We start from the raw sequence: 19,704 nt of genomic DNA on the forward strand, positions 1-19,704 counted from the left end.
ACAACAGAATGGTTAAGGTCCTGAAAAATAGTTCAATGTGTTTTTGTCATAGGTTTAGTTTGGAGCACTTCAGGATTATATCCAATTTAAATGTTTGAGATGGTCCACAATGCAGATGGGGCTTGATAGGTGCTAAAGCAGTTTAGGGTATCGCGAGTCGATGAAAGCCTTTCAACAAGGGTCCATCAGCAGATACCTGCTTAGCAAATACAAATAATAATTGGTGAGATTGTTGTAGATAATTTCCTTTTCATCTAGAAGCAACTTCAACGAAGGATGCTATCCCGTAGCTTCACAGGAGCACGAGACAAATCATTTCATCAGCCAAAGCAGATTTGGGAGGGGATAACTAAAAGGTCTGATGATATGGATAGGTTTAGTAGGGGAGCTCCTGTGTATAGGATTTAAATAGCTGGGAGACACAGTGGCATGACAAAATGTATTAGAAGCAACCTGCAGATGCTGGTTTACACCGAAGATAGACCCAAAAAGCTGGAGTAACTCAGCAGGACAGGCAGCATCTCTGTAGAGAAGGAAGGGGTGACGTTTTGGGTCGAGACCCTTCTTCAGACTGGTTAGGAAAAAGGGAAACGAGAGATATAGACGGTGATGTGGAGAGATAAAGAACAATGAATGAAAGATGTGCAGAAAAGTAACGATGATAAAGGAAACGGGCCACTGTTAACTGTTTGTAGGGTGAAAATGCAGGGAGAGCTGCTGCCTCACAGCTCCAGTCACCTGGGTTCAATGGCGATCTCCAGTGCTGTCTGTGTGGAATTTGCACATTCTCCGTGTGATTGTGAGTGCTTTGGTTTTCATCCCACGTCCCAAAGATGCACAGGTTAATTGGACATGGCAACTTGCCCCTGGTATGTGAGAGGGGAGATTTTACAGGAATGTGATAACAGTTAAGGAAAATGAGCGACTGACAGTCAGTATGGACAGAGTGGATTAAAGAGTGGGTTTCCATTCTGTATTTCTTACTACAAGACATATATGGGCAGCGGTAGAGTTGCAGCCTTACAGCGCCAGAGACCTAGGTTCAATCCTGACTATGGGTGCTGCCGGTACGGAGTTTGTACGTTCTCTATATACCGCAAGGGTTTTCTCCAACTGCTCTGGTATCCTCCCACATTTGAAAGACGTGTGGGTTTGAGGGTTAATTGTAGGTCTGTAGGTTCATTGACTGCCCCTACTGTGTGGGATAGAACTAGTGTACGGGTAGACACAAAATGCTGGAGTAACCCAGCGGGTCAGGCAGCATCTCGGGAGAGAAGGAATGGGCGACATTTTGGGTTGAGACCCGCTGAGTTACTCCAGCATTTTGTGTCTACCTTTGATTTAAACCAGCATCTGCATTTTTTCCTACACTAGTGATTGGGTGATTGCTTGTCACCGCAGACTCAGAGGGTGGAAGGGCCTGTTTCCATGCTGTATCTCTAAACTATAAAGGTACAAAATGAAGGCAGAAGGATCATGTAAAGGGACAGGATTGCTGTGAGATGGCTGCAGTCAAGGAGAGGCGAGTTAATGGATGGATTGATAGCTCAGTCCTCAACTGTTGGTGAGCAGAGCTTGAGGGAGGATGGGGGTAATTGAATTCCAGCTGAAGATGAACATGGAAGGAGATGGAAGATGAAAAAGTGTACAAGAAATCAGTGGAATAATCAAATGCCTCTAACAGCTCTGACCAGTCGGTGGATTCCGACATACCGACTGTTTTCATAATTATTGGTTCATTTTCTCGGTCGCGATAGTGGAATACCGAAGATTCAGCTAAAAAATTCAACCACTTTTGTCAATATGAGTTTAATAATTCATGGAACACAAAGCATTTAACAAACTCTACAAGCATCTCAAAATATAATTCCAAAAGCATCTCCTCTGGAAACCTCATAACAGTACACCCTGTTAGCAGCAATGCTGTAACTCTGTGTAAAGTCTGTGAGACATTCAAACAATTTTATTTCCTCAATATTGCTTTGGCTTTTCAGCCCTTAAACTACATCGTGATGACTTCAATTTTAAGTAGGAGGTGGTGGGAAAGGTGATTGAGATTTAACTAGAGTATGATTCATCTCACTCTGTACAATACAGTTTCCCCGTCTCCACAATCTGTATATTTACTAGTATGTTGCCCTCTGATCCAATTATGCCTCAGATTTAACCTAGAAAATGAAAACATAGCCTTGGAGAGAGTGCAGCAATGACTCACCAGACTGATTTCTGGGATCGTGGCTCTGTCATCTGACAGAAGATTAAGTTACCTGGACCCCTGGACCTTGAGTTATCTAGTCCCTACATCTTGCTTAGTTTAGTTTAGTTTAGAGATACAGCACAGAAACAGGCCCTTCGGCCCACTGAGTCCGCACCGACCAGCGATCCCCACACACTCGGGACAATTTTACACATACACCAAGCCAATTAACCTAAAAACCTGTACGTCTTTGGAGTGTGGGAGGAAACCGGAGATCTCGGAGAAAACCCATGCGGTCATGGGGAGCAAATACAAACTCCGTACAGACAGCACCCGTAGTCGGGATGGAACCCGGCTCTCCGGCGCTGCAAGCGCTGTGAGGCAGCGACTCTACCGCTGCGCCACCGCGGCCGCCTTTAGATGATGGATCATCTACATTTCTGACTGGGTTAGACAGACAGACAACTTGGAGAAAACGTTTCCCTTAGCTGGAGTGTGGGGGGTGAGGGGAAAATGAGCAGTCGCAGTTTCAGGATATAAAGTAAGAGAACCGAGATGAAGAGAATCATCTTCACTCAGAGGATGGTGGGCCTGTGGAATTATAGAACTTTGGTGAGACCAAATTTGCCATATTGTGTGCATTTCTGGTCACCCCATTAAGGAAGTACATGGATGCTTTGGAGAGCGTGCAGAAGAGGTTTACCAGGATGCTGCCTGGGTTAGAAGTCTACCACCGAAGATCATGGAAGCCAATGTTACTGAATATATATTTGGAGGTTAATGCAGGGGAAGCATAGGAATTGAGATTGAGGTATGCCCGTAATTGAATAGCAGTACAGGCTTTAAAGGGACAAATGACCTACCACTCCTATTTATTCACAAAATGCTGGACTAACTCAGCGGGTCGGGCAGCATCTCAGGAGGGAAGGAATGGGTGACGTTTCGGGTCGAGACCCTTCTTCAGACTGATGTCAGGGGGGGCGGGACAAAGGAAGGATATAAGTGGAGACAGGAAGATAGAGGGCGATCTGGGAAGGGGGAGGGGAAGAGAGGGACAGAGGAGCTATCTAAAGTTGGAGAAGTCAATGTTCATACCACTGGGCTGTAAGCTGCCCAGGCAAAATATGAGGTGCTGTTCCTCCAATTTCCAGTGGGCCTCACTATGGCACTGGAGGAGGCCCATGACAGAAAGGTCAGACTGGGAATGGGAGGGGGAGTTGAAGTGCTCAGCTACAGGGAGATCAGGTTGGTTAAGGCGGACCGAGCGCAGGTGTTGAGCGAAGCGATCGCCGAGCCTGCGTTTGGTTTCGCCGATGTAAAGAAGTTGACATCTAGAGCAGCGGATGCAATAGATGAGGTTGGAGGAGGTGCAGGTGAACCTCTGTCTCACCTGGAAAGACTGTTTGGGTCCTTGGATGGAGTTGAGGGGGGAGGTAAAGGGACAGGTGTTGCATCTCCTGCGGTTGCAGGGGAAAGTGCCCGGGGTTGGGGTGGTTTGGGTGAGACGAGATGAGTGGACCAGGGAGTTACGGAGGGAATGGTCTCTGCGGAACGCAGAGAGGGGAGGGGATGGGAAGATATGGCCAGTGGTGGGGTCCCATTGTAGGTGACGGAAATGTTGGCGGATGATTTGTTGGATACGCTGGCTGGTAGGGTGGAAGGTGAGAACGAGGGGGATTCTGTCCTTGTTACGAATGGGGGGAGGGGGAGCAAGAGCGGAGCTGCGGGATGTAGAAGAGACCCTAGTGAGAGCCTCATCTAAAATGGAAGAGGGGAAGCCCCGTTTCCTGAAGAATGAGGACATCTCTGATGCCCTAGTGTGAAACACCTCATCCCGGGCGCAGATGCGGCGTAGACGGAGGAATTGGGAGTAGGGGATAGACTTTTTGTAGGAGGCCGGGTAGGAAGAAGTGTAGTCCAGATAGCTGTGCGAGTCAGTGAATTTATAGTAGATGTCAGTCACTAGTCTGTCTCCTGTGATGGAAATGGTGAGGTCCAGAAACGGGAGGGAGATGTCGGAGATAGTCCAGGTATATTTAAGGGCAGGATAGAAATTGGAAATGAAGTGTATGAAGTCAGTGAGTTCTGCATGGGTGCAAGAGGTAGCACCAATGCAGTCGTCGATGTAACAGAGGTAGAGTTTGGGGATGGGGCCGGTGTTCGACGTACCCGACAAAGAGGCAGGCATAGCTAGGGCCCATGCGAGTGCCCATAGCTACGCCTCTGGTTTGGAGGAAGTGGGAGGAGTCAACGGAGAAGTTGTTACGGGTAAGAACCAGCTCTGCTAGGCGGAGGAGAGTGTTAGTAGATGGGAATTGGCTGGTTCTACGGTCGAGGAAGAAACGGAGGGCTTCAAGACCATCCTTACGGGGGATGGACGTGTAGAGTGCTACTCCTATTTTCCATGTTCTTAATTTATGATTAGGAAATCACCATCAATAAGAGTATGATCTGTGGGCAGATGCTGGAAGGAACAACATTGCTTAATCTCTACACATGTCCAAGCAAGTTCAACTATTCGCAATCTGGTGAGCAGTTCCCAATCAAATCACACGGACGGACAGACCATTGCTAGAGTGGGAATAATCAGTAGCATGTTTAACTCCACATCACCAGTTGTCCCCAGATCCCACCAGCAAACGTCAGGTAGTACAGCTGTGCTACATAGAGTACGAGATCGGTGATGACCCACAACTACCAGAACACAAGACTCCCAAGTGCGTCTCACTGAGCTGGCCGCAGTCCCACAAACCAATCTGAAATCATTTTTACAGAAGCTTCTGGTCACCCAGAGGCTATGTTGGTATGAAAGCCTCTAGTCCTGCAGCATCCTGAACGGGCACCTGACCCCGGAATTGCCCAGCTTCCACATACAGGAGGGGAAGAGTGCCGGCTCTCCATAGATTTGCGTGATCATCCCTTTCTGACAACAATATTTCCTTGTTTGAGAATCTTCCATTAGTCACAAGTAAATAAGATGGTCAAGATGGCTTTACCGGTACATTGGCCTTCATCAGTTAGTGCATTGAGTGTGCAAGTTGGGATGTTATGTTACAGTTATACAAGACGTTGGTGAGGCTGCAACTCGAGTGTTGTGTGCAGGTTTGGAAGGATGCCATTAAGCTGGAAAGAGTGCAGAGAAGATTAACGAGGATGCTGCCAGAACCTAGGGGCCTGAGCTGTAGGGGTTGTGCAGGCTCCGACTCTATCCCTTGGAGCGCAGGAGGTTTGACGGGTAATCTTACTAAGGTGTATATAATCATGAGAGAAATAGATAAGGTGTATGCATAGAGTCTTTTACCCAGGGTAGGGGGGGGGTCAAGAACAGGAGGATACAGGTCTAAGGTGAGAGAGGAAAGAAAGGGAACCTGAGGGGCAACTTTTTCACACAGGCATATGGTATATGGAACAAACTGTTAGCGGAGGTAGTTGAGACAAGTACTATAACAAGATTTAAAAGACAGAAACAAAATGCTGGAGTGACTCAGCGGGACAGGCAGCATCTGGAGAGAAGGAATAGCTGATGTTTCGGGTCGAGACCCTTCTTCAGTCTGAGTTACTCCAGCATTTTGTGTCCATCTTCGATTTAATTCAGCATCTGCAGTTCTTTCCTACAGATTGAAAAGACATTAGGACAGGTACTTTGATAGGAAAGGTTTAGAGGGATATGGGCCAACCACAGGCAGGTGGGACTAGCATAGATGGGGGCATCTTGTTTATCACGGGCAAGCTGGGCAGAAGGGCTTGTTTCCATGCTATATGTTTCCAATCTCAAGTACACCTGTTGTGCTTTCTTGAGATCTTTGCTACAATAAAGGGCGGTACAGTGGCGCAGCGGTAGAGTTGCTGCCTTACAGCGAATGCAGCGCCGGAGACTCAGGTTCGATCCTGACTACGGGCGCCGTCTGTACGGAGTTTGTACGTTCTCCCCGTGACCTGCGTGGGTTTTCTCCGAGATCTTCGGTTTCCTCCCACACTCCAAAGACGTACAGGTATGTAGGTTAATTGGCTGGGCAAATTGTCCCTAGTGGGTGTAGGATAGTGTTAGTGTGCGGGGATCGCTGGGCGGCGCAGACCCGGTGGGCCGAAGGGGCTGTTTCTGCACTGTATCTCTAAATCTAAAAAATCTTTAAAAATCTAAAATCAAATTCTTGGGACATTTTGGAATCACCCAAGAAGACCTATAGACTATAACCAGTGAAGACAGGCGACAAAACATTCTTCACGATAATTCTCCACACCAGGCCCCACAAGGATATATTCTTAGCCCTTTACTACACTCCAAAAACACTCATGACTGCGGCCAAATCCTGCTCTAACTCCATTTACAAGAACAATAATGAGACGGAGTATATGGATATGCAGTGCTTAGTAACTGTGTCAAGACAATAACCTCTCCCTCAATGTTAGCAAGATAAAAGAATTGGGTATTGACTTCAAGAAACGAGTTGCAGTACATGCCTCAATTAAAATACAATCATATAACCATATAACAATTACAGCACGGAAACAGGCCCGTTCGGCCCTACCAGTCCACGCCGACCACTTTCTCATCTACCTGCTCTCAGACCATAACCCTCCAATCCCCTCCCATCCATATACCTATCCAATTTACTCTTAAATAATAAAATCGAGCCTGCCTCCACCACTTCCACCGGAAGCTCATTCCATACAGCCACCACCCTCTGAGTAAAGAAGAGTCAGTATCAATGACTCTGAGTCAGTATCAATTAAACTTCAAGATCGTTGAGAGCTTGAATTTCAGAGGTGTAAACATTACCAACAATTTGTACTGGACCAACCACATTGAAGCTATGGCGAAGAAAGTACACCAACTTCCTCAATAAACTAAGGGTATTCAGCCTGTATCCAACCATGTTACCAACTTCTATAGAGCATGTAAAAATCATCCTACTGGCACCTAAAACAACTTGTTTTGGCAACAGCTCTGCCCAAGACCACAAGGAATTGCAGAGAGCTGAGGATGTAGCCCAGTGTATCACACAAAGCGACCTAAGGTAGACACAAAATGCAGGAGTAACTCAGTGGTACAGGCAGCATCTCTGGGTGACGTTGCGGGTCGAGACCCTTCTTCAGGCTGACGTCAGGGGGAGGGAGATAGATAGATAAGGAATGGTGAAGGTGTGAAAACAGGGCAAAGTGCATGGAGATCAAGGAAAATGTAGAATGAATGAATGAATGAATGAATGAATGAATAAATGAATGAATGAATGAATAAGTTTATTTGCCAAGTATGCATATACAAGGAATGTGCCTTGGTGCTCCGCTCACAAATGACAACACAAACATACAGTTAACAATTAAGAATAAAGCATAAACACATCAAAACAATAAGGATACACCATTACGGTCTAAACATCTGGGTGAAAATAAACCAGAGCAAAAAAGAGACTACAGACTTTGGTTATTGAGTAAAACTATTCCTCTATTGAGTAGAATAGATCATTGTTAGCTGAGAGCAGGCAACAACAAAGCAAACAGAGATCAAATAAGTGTAAGAAAATAACTGCAGATGCTGGTACAAATCGAAGGTATTTATTTCACAAAATGCTGGAGTAACTCAGCAGGTCAGGCAGCATCTCAGGAGAGAAGGAATGGGTGACGTTTCGGGTAGAGACCCTTCTTCAGACAGATAAAATGTAGTCGGAGACAGTAAGACTGGTCGCTGAGTTACTCCAGCATTTTGTGTCCATCTTTGGTTTAAAGGAGCATCTGCAGTTCCTTCATACACAGAGAGCAGCCTCCCCAACTCCATCCACACCGCTGCCAGCATAATCAAAGACCATTTACAACCTGCTCATTCCCTTTTCTCCCCTCTCTGGTTAGGCAGAAGATATAAACGCTTGAAAGCATATACCATCAGATTCAGGAGCAACCTCTTCCCCACTGTTATCGGACTACTGAACAGTTCTCTCATAAACTAAGGGTGTAGTCCCAATCTACCAACCCTAGTACATTCCAGGTCTTGCAGCTTTTTGAAATCTACACTTTCTCCGTAACTTTAAAGCTGGAACACTACAATCTGCAATCTGGTATTTATCTCCGTGACCTACTTGTTTACGACTGGGTTGTACTCGTGTATGGTATAACTTGAATGCAAAGCTCTTCACGCTATCTCAGTGTATGTGAGAATATACCAATACCAGATAGTTGGGCCTTGGTTTAAATAATTGATCAAATAATCTCTGATCATAGGAAAAAAACTGCAGATGCTGGTTTAAGTCAAAGGTTGACACAAAATGCTGGAGTAACTCAGCGGATCAGGCAGCATCTCTGGAGAGAAGGAATGGGTGACGTTTTGGGTCGAGACCCAAAGGCCTGTTTCTGTGCTGCATAACTCTATGACTACTAACATTTTAATAGGAATCTGAGGGGTAACTATTTAACACAGAGGGTGGTGGGTGTATGGAACAAGCTGCCAGAGGAGGTAGTTGCGGCAGGGACTATCCTAACATTTATGAAACAGTTAGATAGGTACATGGATAGGACTGGTTTGGAGGGATAAAGTAGATGGGCCATGTTGCCCGGTGTGGGCAAGTTGGGCCGAAGGGCCTGTTTCCACCATGTATCACACAATAACTCTATTGCAAATAAAAATACGAAGTCCTCAACAGGTCAAGCAGCATTCTGTGTAACAAGAATCAGTTAACCTTTTAGTTACTGTTCAGTCTGTCTCCTGAGAATGTGTCTGACTTGCTGAATAGTCCCAGCACTTTGCTTTTATTTCAAATTTCTCTTTTTTTTTTAAACACAAGTACTAGTATTTAAGATTCTCATCCATTCAAAATACCAGTTGTCACATTCAAAACCATTGATTCTCACATTGGTGAAGGAAGTCACAGGACTGAACCAAAACTGCCACAATTGTATTCAAGAAGATGTCCCCAACCATCACCATAAGTGGGCAACAACTGCTGATGGTAGACACAAAATGCTGGAGTAACTCAGCAGGTCAGGCAGCATCTCAGGAGAGAAGGAATGGGTGACGTTTCGGGTCAGCCCGACCCGCTGAGTTACTCCAGCATTTTGTGTCTACCTTCATTTTGAACCAGCATCTGCAGTTATTTTCCTACAACAACTGCTGATGCTCAAACATTAAGAGACACAAAGTGCTGGAGTAACTCAGAGGGTCTAGCAGCATCTCTGGACATAGAAACACAGAAAGCAGGTGCAGTAGGTCATTCGGCCCATCGAGCCAGCACCGCCATTCAATATGATCATGGCTGATCATCCAAAATCAAGTACCCTGTTCCTGCTTTTTCCCCATATCCCTTGATTCCGTTAGCCCTATGAGATGTATCTAACTCTCTCTTGAATACACCCAGGGAATTGGCCTCCACTGCCTTCTGTGGCAGAGAATTCCAGATTCACAACTCACTGGGTGAGAAAATGTTTTTCCTCATCTCTGTTGATGGAAGGGCAGGAAAGTAGCGGGAATCACAGAGGGATAGTAGTTGAGAGAGATGCTGTTGGGAGACCAGTTACCCCTGCACCACGTGCCTTCATTTTAGTAAACCAAGGTCTCGACCCGAATTGCCACCCATTCCTTCTCTCCAGAGACGCTGCCTGTCCCGCTGAGTTACTCCAGCATTTTGTGTCTATCCTTGTGGTTCCACGCTCACACATCAAGATACTTTGTGTCGGCGTTGCCACTTTCATTTCACTGCACATCTTGTGTATGTATGTGACAAATAAACTTGACTTGACTTGACTTGGAAGGAATTGCAGATGCTGGTTTAATTGGAGGAACAGCACCTCATATTTCGCCTGGGCAGCTTGCAGCCCAGTGGTATGAACATCGACTTCTCCAACTTTAGTTAGTTCCTCTGTCCCTTCCTTCCCAGATCTCCCTCTATCTTCCTGTCTCCACCTATATCCTTCCTTTGTCCCGCCCCCCTGACATCAGTCTGAAGAAGGGTCTCGACCCGAAACGTCACCCATTCCTTCTCTCCTGAGATGCTGCCCGACCCGCTGAGTTACTCCAGCATTTTGTGAATAAATACCTGGTTTAAACAAGATACTTTCAACACATCAAGATACCGGAACAAGATCGTCACGGATTGCGACCCTTTTAGTTATGGGTTTATTTATTCCGGGGCCTCTCTACACAAGGCAGAGAAGTCAAACATTAGTTTAATTCTTTTCCCTTTCTTTGTTTTTCACTCCCCCCCCCCCCCCCCCCCCCCCCCACCCTCCACCACCACTGTCCGCTCAGATGTGTAAACAGGCCGCTCACTGCAGCTCGTCGATTAGGTGCTCCAGCTTCTCTCGCTTGGTCCCCGAGAACTCTCCCGTCTTGGTGGATCGCTTGAAGAAGTGGAAGGTGGGCATGCAGGTGATGCCGGCCGCCCGGGCCAGCGGCTCCGCGTCGTCCACGTCCACCTCCACGAAGGTCACGTTGGTCATCTGCTCGGCCAGGTTGTAGAAGTGCGGGCGGATCATGCGGCAGTTGTTGCACCACTCGGCCGAGAACATCACCACCACCAGGTTCTCGGTCTGGCTCATCAGGTTCTGGAGCTGCTTGGCGTCCTCCACATGTTTCACCACCATGCTGCTTCCCGCCACCGTGTCCCACGCACCCGCCCACTGGCGCCGCTCTCAACTCCTAACCCATTCTGACGACAAGCCGCGTCAACCGCTATTATTTAATTTTTCATTGGCTATTAATGATGGTTACCAATGATGGAGAAGGGTATTTCCCCCCACCCCCTCCCTCCGGCGAGACACAAGGAACTACAGATGAGAGAAAAACACACACACACAAAGTGCTGGAGCAACTCAGCGGGTCAGGCAGCATCTCTGGAGAGAAGGAATAGGTGACGATTCGAGTCGAGACCCTTCAGACTGAGAGTCAGGGGGAGAGGGAAACGATAGATGTAGGAGAAATGAATGCACAGAGGGGCGAGCAGCGAGAGAGGACTCTCAGTCTGGAGAACGGTTCAGGCAGCATCTCTGGAGGACATAGGCAGGCGACGTTTCAGGTCGGGATCCTTCTTCACACCCTGATTGTAACAGAGGGAAGAGAGGTGGGGGCGAGACAAAGCCGAGCAAATAATGAGTGGAAGATAGACGCACAACGCTGGAGTGACTCAGCGGGTCAGGCAGCATCTCGGGAGAGACGTTTCGGGTGGAGACCCTTCTTCAGACTGAGGGTTAGACGGATCTCAGTCTGAAGAAGGGCCTGGATCCGAAAACTCACCTGTTTTTTCTCTCCACAGATGCCGCCTGGCCCGCTGAGCTACTCCAGCATTTTGTGTCTATCTTCGGTGTTAACCAGCGTGGTCTGCAGCTCCTCCCGACACAGTGAGAGGCGGATACCGGCAGGGGGTTGATCGGCAGATGGGTGGACAAAGGCAGTAGACAATAGGTGCAGGAGGAGGCCATTCGGCCCTTCGAGCCAGCACCGCCATTCAATGTGATCATGGCTGATCATTCTCAATCAGTACCCCGTTCCTGCCTTCTCCCCATACCCCCTGACTCCGCTATCCTTAAGAGCTCTATCTAGCTCTCTCTTGAATGCATTCAGAGAATTGGCCTCCACTGCCTTCTGAGGCAGAGAATTCCACAGATTCACAACTCTCTGACTGAAAAAGTTTCTCCTCATCTCAGTTCTAAATGGCCTACCCCTTATTCTTAAACTGGGGAAGAACTTAATTGGCTTGAAAGGACATTGTGAAAGGTGCAACATGGGCCGTTTATTTCAAACGCAATGCATAGTTAACCTGATGTACAAGCAAAACACTGGGGTTTGTAGGAAGGAACTGCAGATGCTGGTTTAAACCGAAGATGGACACAAAGTGCTGGAGTAACTCAGCGGGACAGGCAGCATCTCTGCAGAGAAGGAATGGGTGATGTTTCGGGACATTAGAATGTTGGAGTAACTTAGTGGGTCAAGCAGCATCTGTGGAGGGAATGTACCAGAGACACTTCGGGTAGGGACACTTCAGAATGGTTAAACTTTGGTTCTGTCTTCACTAAGGAAGACACAAACAATCTTCTGGAAATACTAGGGGACCGAGGATCTAGTGGGAGGGAGGAACTGAAGGGAATCTTCATTAGTCAGGAAATGGTGTTAGGTAAACTGTTGGGACTGAAGGCAGATAAATCACCAGGGCCTGATGGTCTGCATCCCAGAGTACTCAAGGAGATGGCCCTAGAAACCGCGGATGCATAGGTGATCATTTTCCAATGTTCTCTTGACTCTGGATCAGTTCCTGTGGACTGGAGGGTAGCCAATGTAACTCCACTTTTTAAGAAAGGAGGGAGAAAGAAAACAGGGAATTATAGACCAGTTATAGCAGCGCATTTGGAAAGCAGTTACGGGATCGGTTAAAGTCAGCATGGATTTATGAAGGGGAAATCATGCTTGACTAATCTTTTGGGATATTTTGTGGATGTAACAAGTAGAATGGATAAGGGAGAGCCAGAGGATGTGGTGTATCTGGACTTTCAAAAAGCCTTTGACAAGGTCCCACACAAGAGATTAGTGTGCAAAATTAGAGCACGTGGTATTGGGGGTAGGGTATTGACATGGATAGAGAACTGGTTGGCGGACTGGAAGTAAAGAGTAGGAATTAACGGGTCCTTTTCAGAATGGCAGACAGTGACTAGTGGGGTACCATAAGGCTTGGTGCTGGGACCCCGGTTGTATACAATATCTATTAACAATTTAGACGAGGGAATTAAATGTAACATCTCTAGGTTTGCAGATGACATAAAGCTGGGTGGCAGTGTGAGCTGCGAGGAGGATGCTATGAGGCTGCAGGATGACTTGGATAGGTTGGGTGAGTGGGCCGATGCATGGCAGATGCAGCATAATGCGGATAAATGTGAGGTTATCCACTTTGGTGGCAAGAACAGGAACGCAGATTATTATTTGAATGGTGTCAGATTAGGAGAAGGGGAGGTGCAATGAGACCTGGGTATGCTTGTACATCAGTCACTGAAAGTAAGCATGCAGGTGAACAGGCAGTGAAGAAAGCTAAAGGCATGTTGGCCTTCATTGCGAGAGAATTTGAGTTTAGTAGCAAGGAGGTCCTCCTGCAGTTGTACAGGGGCCTGGTGAGACCGCACCTGGAGTATTGTGTGCAATTTTGGTCTAATTTGAGGAAGGACATTATTGCTATTGAGGGAGTGCAGCGTAGGTTCACCAGGTTAATTCCCGGGATGGCGGGACTGACATATGATGAAAGAATGGGTCGACTGGGCTTGTATTCGCTGGAATTTAGAAGGATGAGAGGGGATCTTGTAGAAACATATAAAATTCTTAGAGGATTGGACAGGGTAAATGTTCCCGATGTTGGGGGAATCCAGAACCAGGGGTCACAGATCAAGAATAAGGGCTGGGCAATTTAGGACTGAGATGAGGAAAAACTTTTTCACCCAGAGAGTTGTGAATCTGTGGAATTCTCTGCCACAGAAGGCAGTGGAGACCAATTCATTGGATGTTTTCAAGAGAGAGTTAGATTTAGCTCTTAGGGCTAAAGGAATCAAGGGATATAGGGAAAAAGCCGGAACGGGGTACTGATTTTGGATGATCCGCCATGATAATTTTGAATGGCGGTGCTGGCTCGAAGGGCCGAATGGACTCCTCCTAGAATACAGAATACAGAACTTTATTTGTCATTCGGTACCAAGGTACCGAACGAAATTACATTAGCAGTCACACAAAAAAAAAGAACACAAGACACATGACCCCAACACAAACGTCCATCACAGTGACTCCAAACACCCCCTCACTGTGATGGAGGCAACAAAACTTCCACTCTCTTCCCCACGCCCACGGACAGACAGCTCGTCCCCGACCGACCCCGCAAGGGGATGGGAGTCCCCGCGGCCGAGCCGCACCGGGCGCCGAAACGTCCCGCGGCCGAGCCGGGCGATGGAAGGCCCCGCGGCCGAGCCGCACCCCCCCACCCCCACCACCCCCCGGATCGGTGATTGTTTGGATCGGGAGCCTTCTTCAGACTGATTGTGGTGGGGAATGAAAGCTGGAATGGCCGACGGGTAAGGTAAAGGCTGACGAGTTAGAGGTGAAGAAGGGTCCCGACCCGAAACGTCACCCATCTTTTTTCTCCAGAGATGCTGCCTGACCCGCTGGGTTTCTCCAGCACTTTGTGCCTATCTTCGAGTTATAGGTGGATACAGGTGAGAGATTTTTGATAGGCTGACGGTCGAACAAAGGCCAGAGATGAAAAGTCAAAAGGAGATAAGGGTAGAAGTGAGAATTGTGAAGCTGAAAATGAAAGGTCCCAGGTTTGAAATGTTAGCCGTTCTTCCTTCCATTCATTTGGGGTTGCTAATCTAACACTTGGAAGCAACATGCAGTGAAAACGAGGAGACACAGAAGACTGCTGAAGCTCAAATCTTGAGTAAAAACCGAATTGCTGGAGGAACTCAGCGGCTCAGGCAATATCTGTGAGGGGAATAGCATTTGATGTAATGGGTTGGTGCACTTCTTCAGTCTCAAGCCAAAATGTTGTGTCCCCATTTTCATCCACAGATGCTGCCTGATCCGGTGGGTTCGTCCAGCAGTTCGTTTTTTTTGCGTGCAGAGAAGAATGTAATGATTAGAATTTGAAGGATGATGTAAGTTGCAAAGTATGAGGGGGAAAATGGTTTGTGAGAACTAACGAGATGGCTTTTTGAAAAGGCTTGAGAAGCTGAAGGTCGCCCTCTGCTGCCCAGTTTAATCATAATTCTCAGCCCATCAGCAGTAAAACCGAGTTCCACTAATATGCTTGAGACTTGCTTTGTTTAGTTGCTTGATCATTGCGGTGAGATTATCTGTCATATAATAATAATAATTTTAAAAATAAATAATAATAATAATAAACAGCCACATCCCATTAAGATTCTTAATTGTTTGGATTTAATTTGGGGGAATGTAACAGTCAGGCCCAATTCCTTTTTTAATTCATCTGCTTCCCTCTTCAAAGTGGGCTTCCCTCAGGCATGTGAGTGAGGTAAAAAAGGAAGAGAGCCCAGCGTGGGTCCAAAAATCAGGAAAAAAATTGAAAATGTACACGCAAAATTACCAGTTTCAAGCCTCTTTTAGTGCATTACAAAGTAAAAACGGACATTACAAAATAATGTGAATATGTCACTGTATACCAATAACATTTTTATTAATTTAGTTATATAATCCTGCACTAACATTTAATATTTACTCATTACAGTTCCACCACTGACTTTCTGCACTCTTGGTTCCAGAGTTTTGCTCATTTATCCAGCCGGCCAAGAAAGCCCGCGATGGGGATACATGTGCTGGCTCCAGCTGGGCTGGAGTTCCAGAGCCCCGGCCGCAGGTTGCAAATTCAACCCACCGATCGGCCATGGAAGTCCCGATGAGGTCGAGATTGGCTGCCTTTCCCAGCCGAGGTGCCACATTTTCGGGGAGACTTCCAAGGCGAGGGGATTTCAAGTGGGCTCGTAATTTTGTCCGGATTTCAATGATTAGCGGCTATTTCTTGCGGATCCCCTAGCCACCTCTAGCGGAACCCTAGTGTTTCTTTTCTTTTTTTTCCTAATTTCTTTTTTTCGATCCGATTTCTCCATTGGTAAACACGATTTTGGCAAATTGAAAAACGCGGAAATCATGCAAAATGCGCGGAAAATTGATTTTAAAAACGCGGAAATCCGTGGTAACGCGGAAAATTCGCAAGCCTGTTCCCTCCACTGCATTGACTAGTGGTTCTCGAAGATAGCTTGTTTCACCCCTTGTCAAGGGCAAAGAGGCATGAGTAATAAATGTGGTTTGCCAGCAATGCCAAAGAACAAACTTGAAGGATTACAGTCTAATTAGTGCAGTGCAATTTGCGAGTGGTTCTGAGAGACTGGAAACTATTGATCTAAGTTATCGGGGTTCTGACGTCTATCGCACTGTATCGGCAGTAACGATCCTGGAAGCAGGGAGATAGAGATAATGTTTTGGAAACACTGTCCAAAGGGCACTGTGCATGTGCACAAACACGCAGTTTGCAATCACAAGTCAGTGCACATACAGGGGAGATTAAGCGGGTGAAACTTTAATCATTGCCGTTTCTCAGCAAGGATCTCAGACCTGAAATATTAACTGTTTCTCTTTTCACAGATGCTGCCTGACCTGCTGGCTGTTTCCAGCATTTTGTACTGGCAGTAGGTTGTTTAACATTTTCTGAAGCCATTTGATTCAAAATGTGTCCTTAACACTTGGCAAGTGCAGTATGTGCTCTTTTGTAAACTCACTGAGGGGATATCGTTGCTAGGAGGTCTCATTTGCTCTGGAAGGCAGTACCCGTGGTCAGGTTGGAATTCGGGTGTCTGGCGCTGTAAGGCAGCATCTCTACTGCTGCACCACTGCCACCCCTGCAACGTAGTGTCTTTCAGTCAAAACAAAGAACTCGCTGAAGGTACAAGGGACAGGTTGGCAAACTGCATTAAAGACCATGGCACAGGGCAGGTATTGGGCGACAGCAGAGAAAATACATTATTGTACCAAATGCTCAATATAGCAGCTAGTAGAGCTACTGCTTGACAACACACGAGACTGCGTGGAGTTTGCATGTTCTTCCTGTGACCACGGAGTCACAAAGAATTGCAGATGCTGAGCAGAACGCAAAGTGCTGGAGTAACTCAGTGGGTCAGGCAGCATCTGTGGAGGGAATGGACCGGCAACATTTCAGATGAGGATTGAAGTCTGAAGGGTCCCAACTGGAAATCTCGCCTGTTCATCCCCTCCACAGATGCTGCCTAACCCGCTGAGTTCCTCCAACAGTTTGTGTTTTGCTTTCTATGACCACATTGGGTTTTCCCTGATTGCAGGTTAAGGTTAATTGACCACTGTTAATTGCCCGAGTGTGTAGGTAGGTGATTGGTGAAGTCTTGCTGAGTATTTGGGGAGAATAAAACAAAAGGGGTTATCATATCACTCATACCGTGATACTTGTACTCAACTGCATACAAAATTGAATTTCACTGTACCTCGGCACATGTGACAACAAAGTAGCATTGAATACGAAAAGTGGTCCAACCACGGATCACAGGAGAAGATCACTTTACAAAGGTTAAAAAGGTTGTAAGAAATTAAAACTGAGTATGAGGATTGGGAACATTTCACAATTTGGCAAATGCTAACAAGATTACTTTTAAAAAGGGAAAACAGATTAAGAGAGAAAACTAATGAGAAACATAAATACAGACACCGAGTTTCTGTAAGAATGTAAAATGGACAAGGTATCACAAAATGCTGGAGTAACTCAGCGGGACAAGCAGCATCTCTGGAGAGAAGGAATGGGCGATGTTTCGGGTCGAGACCCTTCTTCAGACTGATGTAAGGGGGGGCGGGACAAAGAAAGGATGTAGTTGGAGACATGAAGACAGTGGGAGAACTGACAAGACTGAAAACAAGATTAGCCAAAGCAAATGTGGAGGGAGGTGAATTTGTAATGGTAAATAAAGAAATTGAAGAAATATTAAATACCTATGGTAGACATAAAATGCTGGAATGACCATTTTCTCCAGAGATGCTGCCTGACCATAGGACCTTGATTAGTACGGGTGTCAAGGGTTATGGGGAGAAGGCAGGAGAATGGGGTTGAGAGGAAAAGATAGATCAGCCATGATTGAATGGCAGAGCAGACTTGATAGGCCGAGTGACCTAATGCCTATAACTTGTGACCCGCTGAATTACTCCAGCATTTTAGACAAGACAATAGGTGCAGGAGGAGGCCATTCGCCCCTTCGAGCCAGCACCACCATTCAATGTGATCATGGCTGATCATTCTCAATCAGTACCCCATTCCTGCCTTCTCCCCATACCCCCTGGTATTTTGTGTCTATCTTTGGTGTAACCAGCATCTGTGGTTCCTTTTTATTAAATAAATACCTTGTCTGATTTCACAGATGACACAAAAAAAAACAGAGAAATACCGGAGAACTAATCCATTAAGAAATAAATTTGTATCAGTAATAAAAAATACTGTTGAGAGTGAAAGCTGATAAATGCCTTGGGCTTGATGAATGTTTTGAAAGAGATGGTTACAGAGATCATGAATATTCTCGTTGTCATCCTCCAGAATTCCATTGAAGTGAATTACAGATTAGAGGGTAGAAATAGGATCTAAGGAGGGAGAAAGTCAGAAACAAAATCACATCAGTGATAGAGGAAAATGCTGGAAGTATAACAAAAAATGTGAGACAAAATTCGATACAACTTTATTTATCCCAGGAGGAAAATTGATCTGCCAAGTCATAAAACACAAGATACATTAAATTACAGTGACGAGTGGAAAGGACTGGGGTTGTGCAAAGATTGGGGGGTTGGGAGTCAGTCTCAGTCTACCTCACGACAGAAGGGGGAGGAGTTGTACAGTTTGATAGCCACAGGCAAGAAGGATCTCCTGTGGCGTTCTGTGCTGCATCTTGGTGGGACCAGTCTGTTGCTGAAGGTTATTCCATTATAGATGAGGCTATCACTAGGGTCTCTTCTACATCCCGCAGCTCCGCTCTTGCTCCCCCTCCCCCCCACTCGCAACAAGGACAGAATACCCCTCGTTCTCACCTTCCACCCCACCAGCCAGCGGATCCAACAAATCATCCACCAACATTTCCGTCACCTACAACGGGACCCCACCACTGGCCATATCTTCCCATCCCCTCCCCTCTCTGCATTCTGCAGAGTCCGTTCCCTCCGTAACTCCCTGGTCCACTCGTCCCTTCCTACCCAAACCACCCCAACCCCGGGCACTTTCACCTGCAACCGCACGAGATGCAACACCTGTCCCTTTATCTCCCCCCTCAACTCCATCCAAGGACCCAAACAGTCTTTCCAGGTGAAACAAAGGTTCACCTGCACCTCCTCCAACCTCATCTATTACATCCGCTGCTCTAGATGTCAACTTATTTACATCGGCGAAACCAAGCGCAGGCTCGGCGATCGCTTCGCTAAACACCTGCGTTCGGTCCGCATTAACCAAACTGATCTCCCGGTGGCCGAGCACTTCAACTCCCCCTCCCATTCCCAGTCTGACCTTTCTGTCATGAGCCTCCTCCAGTGCCATAGTGAGGCCCACCGGAAACTGGAGGAACAGCACCTCATATTTCGCCTGGGCAGTTTGCAGCCCAGTGGTATGAACATCGACTTCTCCAACTTTAGATAATTCCTCTGTCCCTCCCATCCCCTCCTCCTTCCCAGATCTCCCTCTATCTTCCTGTCTCCACCTATATCCTTCCTTTGTCCCGCCTCCCTGACATCAGTCTGAAGAAGGGTCTCGACCCGAAACGTCACCCATTCCTTCTCTCCCGAGATGCTGCCTGACCTGCTGAGTTACTCCAGCATTTTGTGAATAAATACCTTCGATTTGTACCAGCATCTGCAGTAATCTTCTTATACTGTTGCTGAAGGTGCTGCTCAGGTTGACCAGTGTGTCACATAGAAACATAGAAAATAGGTGCAGGAGTAGGCCATTCGGCCCTTCGAGCCTGCACCGCCATTCAATATGACCATG

The 19,704-nt window shown here is 46.7% G+C and overlaps 1 protein-coding gene and 1 pseudogene across 1 annotated transcript in view; one reads left to right on the plus strand and one right to left on the minus strand.

The window, feature by feature from the left end:
- The window catches only part of LOC144611802 (SERTA domain-containing protein 3-like), a 65,036-nt gene that overhangs the window by 17,684 nt on the left and 27,648 nt on the right, over positions 1-19,704 (plus strand). The gene's annotated exons all lie outside the window — the stretch shown is intronic.
- On the minus strand, positions 10,434-10,803 carry LOC144611789 (thioredoxin pseudogene; annotated as a pseudogene).

Source organism: Rhinoraja longicauda, chromosome 41 (genome assembly GCF_053455715.1).
Source record: "Rhinoraja longicauda isolate Sanriku21f chromosome 41, sRhiLon1.1, whole genome shotgun sequence".
Lineage (NCBI taxonomy): Eukaryota > Metazoa > Chordata > Chondrichthyes > Rajiformes > Arhynchobatidae > Rhinoraja > Rhinoraja longicauda.